This window comes from Anolis sagrei, chromosome 2 (genome assembly GCF_037176765.1).
Source record: "Anolis sagrei isolate rAnoSag1 chromosome 2, rAnoSag1.mat, whole genome shotgun sequence".
Lineage (NCBI taxonomy): Eukaryota > Metazoa > Chordata > Lepidosauria > Squamata > Dactyloidae > Anolis > Anolis sagrei.
In genome coordinates this window covers 120,611,111-120,618,558 of record NC_090022.1, presented here as the reverse complement: position 1 = coordinate 120,618,558, position 7,448 = coordinate 120,611,111, and the positions used below count along the sequence as shown (strand labels likewise).

At 45.5% G+C, this 7,448-nt stretch overlaps 1 pseudogene; it reads right to left on the bottom strand.

Annotated features, from left to right (window-relative positions):
• Nucleotides 1-4,166: 4,166 nt before the first annotated feature.
• Nucleotides 4,167-5,981, bottom strand: LOC132768566 (GTP-binding protein Rhes pseudogene; annotated as a pseudogene).
• Between the last annotated feature and the right edge of the window lie 1,467 nt (nt 5,982-7,448).

Below are 7,448 nucleotides of genomic sequence, written 5' to 3'. Positions count from 1 at the left end.
ATATTTCTGATGGTCTTAGGAATCCCTTTGGCAGAGAAAGATGAAGATCTCTCCACTTGTCCTTCCCTTCCTTTTTGGAAACAGACAGCAAATCCTCACACCAAAAGCTCCCCTCTGCCATATCTCTATCATAGGATGCCCTCAGCCAAGGGGAGGGCTGAGACTCCAAGAAGGCATGCTCGGCGCATGGCAGCATGGTATTCATGTGCAGGCGAGGGAGAGTGTGTGAAGCTGAAGGAGGCTCACGTCGGCAAGTCCCTTCAAAGCATGGGGCTTCTGTGTGGGAAGTTTCTCCCAATTCTATCATTGGTGGGGTTCAGAATGCTTTTTTATTGTAGGTGAACTATACATCCCAGCAACTACAACCCACAAATGTCAAGGTCTATTTTCTGCAAACTCCACCAATGTTCACATTGAGCATATTGAGTATTCATGCCAAGTTTGGTCCAGATCCATCATTGTTTGAGTTCACAGTACTCTCTGGATGTAGGTGAACTACAACTCCAAAACTCAAGGTCAATGCCCATCAAACCCTTCCAATGTTTTCTGTTGGTCATGGGAGTTCTGTGTGCCAAGTTTGGTTCAGTTCTATCATTGGTGGAGTTCAGAATGCTCTTTGATTGTAGGTTAAATCCCAGCAACTACAACTCCCAAAGGACAAAATAAATTCCCCCTGAAACCCCACTGGTATTAAAATGTGGCTGTATCGAGTATTTGTGCCAAATTTGGTCCAGTGGATGAAAGTACATCCTGCATATTAGATATGTACATTCCGATTCATAACAGTAGAAAAATTACAATGATGAAGTAGCAACGAAAATAATGTTATGGTTGGGGGTCACCACAACTTGAGGAATTGTATTAAGGAGTTCCGGCATTAGGAAGGTTGAGAAATACTGTCTTTACCAGTATGTTGCCCTGAAACCCCATGATAAAGGTCAGGATATAAATATTTTAATAAACAAACTAACAGAAAAATGATTGTTTTGAAAATACAATGAAGTAACCTGTACAGGGATATTCTGTGTATAATGTTCTAGATTCCGATTTCTGTAATATGCAGTACTCTTTCGAATGTTCATCTTAATACCTATGGAAATGTTGGCTGGCTATCTCTTGATCTTTCTTACTGAACTCCTACTGATTGGGACTGTTGGGAGAGTTAAAGATATAAAGTCTTGAATTGAAATGAATAGGAATGAAATGAACCAAACTTTAGCTGGATTCAGCAGCAGCTTTACATACATCTGTAGCTTTGTATTATTCTCCTCTGTCATCATGTAGAATGAAGTTTTTTTTGGGGGGGGGGTTGCCTTCAACTCACTCATTGACTTATGGCAACCCTATGAATTTCATAGCATTTTCTTAGGCAAGGAATAGTCAGAGGTGATTTTGTCAATCCCTGCCTCCAGCACTTGGTATTAGTTGGTGGTCTCCCAGTCAAGTACTAACCAGGGATGACTTTGCTTAGCATCTAAGATGAAGCATGATTAACTGAGCGGAACTTGTCTTTTCACTGGTTACCCTCACCTCATCTACTTCTCTTCCCCGTCCTTCCTCTTTTTTCCTTTCTTTGCTTGTATTTCCTGTCTGGAAGCACCCCAGAGCAGTGGTGTGTCTGGTTGATCTGCAAAGCATCATGCGCAATAGGACGGGGCATCTGTGTTATTTGCCTGAGCTGTTAAACTGAATGGTATATTTTAGGAACTTGCATCCAAAGTTGTTCTAAGACCAGGAAGAGTTTTCTTCTTATTCTGCTGCTTCATCTGTTCTCAACCATTATGATAGTGGCACACATGGTACAGGTCAAAGTTGTTGTTTTTGTTATTGTGTGTCCCAAAGTCATTTCTGACATATGGCGACTTTAAGGCCTCATGGGGTTTTCTTTGGCAAGATATGTCCATAGCAGGTTTGCTTTCGCCTTCCTCTGAGGCTGAGGTGGTGTGATTTACCAAAGGTCACTCAATGTAACCATGCTTGAGCAAGCATTTGAACTCTGGTTTCCAGAGTCATAATCCAACTCCCAAACAGATTTAGCTGGTTTAAATGTACTGCAGGATAACAGAGAGCCCCAGGGACCTTGGATTAAACAAAATGCCAATTATTTTGAAGCCGTACCAATGAGGTGAAAGCAGACAGTGGGTTAAGAAAACAAATATTTGTATTAACAATGTATCTAGGAATTGTGCTGATGGTACTATAAGAGTCATTTTACAATTCTTTCAAAACTATATACAAAGAAAGTAGACTTATAACATCAGATGGAAAGTCTTCCTTCTGATTTATGATTCTTTCCTTGCCTGTTGTTCATTCCAGATTCTCAGATGGAACAACTTAGAAGGTATTAACAAAGAAATCATGTTTCTACCAGTGCTATGCCTTGTACCTTAAACACATTCTCAGCGCCTTAGAGAGAGAAGGTGAGGACACTGTATTTAAAGGTGTTAATATTCTAATTGCCCCAATCTTGGTGCTTTTCTGTAGCTGGTTATAGTTGTATTTCAAAATACAACTGACATCTTGCAGGGTTCCCGCTGAATCTTCTCTTTAATGGTGTTCAGAACCCAAAAATGAGGGTCCCATCACTTTCTGCCCAGCTTTTCCTAAGTGGCACATTAACACCAGCTTTATATCTATCCACTACAATGGTTCTCAAATTGTTTCTAGGCCTTTTTTTTTATATGGCCCTAGTTCTCTGAAGGACTGCCTCTTTTTGTATGAATCTGTCCAAGTCTCTTCTAAATGTTTCACCACAAAAAAAAGTTAATTTGAGGAGAATGCAGAACAAGTCCTTTTCTGTGCTAGTGTCCCAGCAGTCCTTGCTCCAGCAGGACACAATTCAGAGAGCATGATGAGCTCCATTCTGTCAGCTCCAGCTTCTCATGAGAGAAGCCTCCCACAGGATGCTAAAACCTCCAGGCATCCCCTGGGCAGCATCCTTGCAGACAGCCAATTCTCTCACACCAGAAGCAACTTGCAGTTTCTCAAGTCACTCATGACATGAAAAAAATTGTGGAAGATCAAATTGCTTGATTTCACATCTAGTTTTAGATGGACTGCAAATGCAGTTCGATCTCTAGAGGTTCATTGAACTTCAAGTATTTTTGGTCCTTTCCTTGAATGTTTTGAAATGGTGTGTGTTGCTCTTAATTTGGTAAGTTTTGTTTTTGAGATCATTTGAAGGGCCCTAAAGGGAGCTCATAAAAGTGAAAATAAAAACAAAAAATGAAGAGTGAATTGAAAAAGTCACATTAGGAATAAATATTAGGAAGCTCTTCCTGATGGTAAGAGCTGTTTGAGAGGTGACCACAATGCCTTGGAGTCTGGTGACGTCTTCGAGTATTCACCAGGAGTGCTTTGATTATGGATTACTGCTTAGCAAAATGCGTTTGGGGTCTCTTCCAACTCTAAGATTCTTGGTTTCTAAGTGATTTCCCAAGTAAGATTTCATTTAAGAGGGTGAAAATTGTAGTAATGTCAGAAGTACGATCTCTATCATTCCCCTTTTCCTCCAGTTTAAGTGCAAGTGTATCTATGTTTTTATTCTGAGACGTGAAATATCACTATCTCTGTCTCTATCATTTATCACAGTGAAATAACACATTGTATCTATCTGCTTCTGAACTTGGCAAAACTAGAGTGGCAAAGTGGTTGTGAATAATCTCTACCACACGTCTTTGAGCTGGAATCCTGAACAGCATTACTTACAATTGCAGTCCACTGACACGGATGGGAGTTATTTCCCAGGAAATGGTTTGAGGATGTGAAGTGTAGTGTTGTATTTCTCCCCAACATGCTTGTTCGCTCATAGTTTACTCTGCAGAACATAAGCCCAGCTGAGGAGTTATCCGCTGCCCCGCCTCCCCGAAAGTCCACGACTGGCTCCGGAGAGGTTTCAGCCGTCACTCCCAGGAGGAAAATGTGACAACCCCATCCCTGGACTCCTGCATCTGTCATAGAAACCAGAAGAGCATACAAAACTATTCCAAACTCAGCAGGGTGGATGTCTTACACAGACAGGATCCCAAAAGCATAAACCATAATGTGAAATCTAGAAAGTGTAAAACGTTCAGCCAACCAAGTTTGAAAGTGTGTATTGTATATATTTTCTACTCCATGTCTCTGTGGCAAAGGCTACGTTTAAAAAAAAGCACACTCCTCACACATATTTTCATTTTGTTTTATTAGATACCATCTTTGAAATTCTTAAAAAAATAACAACCCAAACCAGACACAGACTGACCCATGGAATACTTCCTTCCATAACATATATGCAGAAATTCCTCAGACATAATTGTCAGCTCAAAGTAAAACCAAATTTGAGCAATAAATAGCATGAGCATGCAAGGGGTCAACATGGAAAGTAAAATAGAAAGGATTGCATACACAGACATACATACACACACACATATACCTTGTGTTCACAACACACACCTGTTGTTCAGTAGATAGAGACACAAAAAATCCTTCTGATCTTCAAGTATACAGTCTTGTTTAGTCACGAAATGCAAACGGATGTTGTGTCACCTAAAAGAATGCCCAAATCTTGTGTTCTGACTTTCTGCACCACGCCACCGACAACCACCTCACTTCAAACCTCAGTCTATTTGGTTGTTCATCTCTGCTTTGCTCCTTGGTCACTCATCTCCCAGTGGTTCTCACTGAAGTCCATGACCAAAGGGAATCACTTCCAGTCTTGGTTGGGATCAGGAACAAGTCAGGTCTTAGCTCTAACACTGGACAGGAATCGGAGCTACCTGATTCTTGGGTGGCAGTTCAAAAACAAATGCATGAAATGGACACAATACCTGTGGCTTTCAGGCTAGAATCACAAGGGTCATGATGGTAAGCCATGACAAGTTCACAAATAACTTCTACGCCCCCTCCCCAAAACACAAAAACAAAAGATGAGACTGAGTAGTACCATAATGCTGACTGTGGTGAGGGCTGTTGAGATCGGTTCTCTGTATGCCGGCTGCTGGGGCTAGACACATCTGTAGTCATGTATATACAGCAGCTGTCACTCTCCTCTGTTCAACAGACAGTACAACTGTTGGCTTTGTTCATGGGGGGCCGAAGGGGAGGCTCTTTGGGCAAGGTCTCCCGTCTCCTACGCAAAGCCGGGCTCAGCCGGCTGGGCAGGTTGGCTTGTTGGAGCAGCTCCCTGAAGACCTCCACCACATTCTCATTCTCCTTGGCTGATGCCTCCAAGAAGCGGCTGTTCCAGTCCAGCTCCACCAGTGACAGGGCGTCCTCGGGCAGCACCTGCCGGAGCCCGCCGACCTCCGCCTTGTTCCCCACCACCACGATAGGGGGGAACTTGTCCTCCTTCAGCTCCAGGATCTCCTCATGCAAGGACTTGACGCACTCAAAGGACTCGGCATCATCCACGGCGTAGACCAAAGCGAAGGCATCGCTGTTCTGGATGGAGAGCTTGCGCATGGCCGGGAAGGAGTAGCTGCCACTAGTGTCCAGGATCTCCACCTTGATGGTGGCGCCGCTCACCTGGTACTCCTGGCTGTGCAGCTCTTCCACCGTCCGCCGGTGCTTGGGCTCAAAGGTGTCCTGGAGGAAACGCTGGATCAGGGCCGTCTTGCCCACCCCGGCCGCCCCCAGGAAGACCAGCCGCACTTGGCTCTTCTCCTTCACCGCCAGGGACATGCTTCTCTCAGGTGGGCAGAGAGGGGAAAGAGGAGGCTCAAGTCCACAGTGGGTTTCAGGAGGCAGAAGGGCCTGGTCTCCTGGAGGTGAGTCAGCCAAATTTGCCTTCACTCCGACTCTTCCAAGACTTTGGTGAGCTTCTCTCAGCCAAGTTGGCCTTCTCTTCAACTTCTCCTGGAATGAATGGAGGCAGCTTCCAGTCTCCTGTGTATTTATGCTCAACACACACACACACACGCCCACAGGGACTCATAAGCAGAAAGGCGCATCTCAGCTGTCTCTCCAATCCCTGCTGTGGGCTGGGTGGGCAATGTCGGGGAGGGGCGGGGGGAGGGGGGACGGAGGATGGGACAGCAGGCCGCTCTGGGCCAATCAGCGCCCTCCTTGACATCCAACCCGTCAGCCCCGGGAGAGAAAGAGAGCAGTGGGGCGGGAAGGGAGAGCAGTGGGAGCGCGCGCGCGCTCTCTCAGTCCGGGCGCGCGCAAGGCGGCTCGAGGGGAGGCTTCACGAAGGCGCGCGCCACCCCGTCGAAGAGAAGCCCTCCATCAACAAGTCCTCTTGTTGCTTTGTGGGTCGCAAAGTTGTCGTGGAGGGGGAGCGTGGAAGGAGGGGAAGAGCAATGTGGAGGTCCTGTAGACCAAGCATGGGCAAAGTTGGGGCCTCCAGGTGTTTTGGACTCCAACTCCCACCATTCCTAACAGCCTCAGGGCCCTTCCTTCCCCCCCCCCCCCTCAGCCGCTTAGGCGAAAAGGAAGGGGCCTGAGGCTGTTAGGAATGGTGGGAGTTGGAGTCCAAAATACCTGGAGGCCCCAACTTTGCCCATGCCTGCTGTAGTGACCCGAGTTCACTTGTTGTTAGGAAGGTGGTGCTTGGGATGAAGATATCCCAGGTGGGGTTTGTTTGCTTGTTTTGGGCAACATATATTCAGAGAGGGTTTGTCATTGCCTCTCTCTGTTGGGATATCACCCAGCACACCAATGTGTTAAATCAAGAAATAGAAAACTACAGAGACACTCGCAGAAACACCTCAGCAAGCAAGAGTCCAAAAGTGGCCGGCTAAAAACTGGGCAACTTGGAAGGAGCTGAACAGACTGCGCTCTGGCACTACGAGGTGCCTTAAGAAATGGGACCACAAAGTGGGGTCCATGACACGCGAGTGTTGAGAAAAGCAAACCACAGACCACTTAGTACAATGCAGCCTGAGTCCCACATGCACAAGGGAGGACCTTCTTATAGCAACACAAGAGGTACTCCCAAATGGCCAACTACTAGGTCAAAGGACATTTAATAGAATGCCAAGTTTTTAAACTTTATGTTTTTTAAATACATTACAACTATACTCCTGGTTTGCTCCTGATATGATAAATAAATAAATTGCCTTCCTCTGAGGCCAAGGGAGTCAAACTTGCCTGATGTCACCCAATGAGTCGCCAGGACTGGATTCAAACCCTGGCTTCTCAGAGGATTGGCCAAAGCTCAAAGCACTGCCCTTACTGCTCAACCCCATTTAGACTGACTCACTTCAATGTGGTGTTAGACCAGGCATTGGCAATCTTTGGCTCTCCAGGTGTTTTAGACCTCATTAGGAATGTGGGAATTGAAGTCCAAAACACCTGGACGTCCAGAGTTTGCCCATGCCTATGTTAGACCATCAATAATATGGTCTTAACATATTATTGATGGTCTACACTCAGGGTGGATCAATACAACCTGAAGGCACTTGATTTCATCTAAGCTTTCAAGCTAAGCAGGATCCCTTGTCAACACTCGAATGGGAGACTGCCGA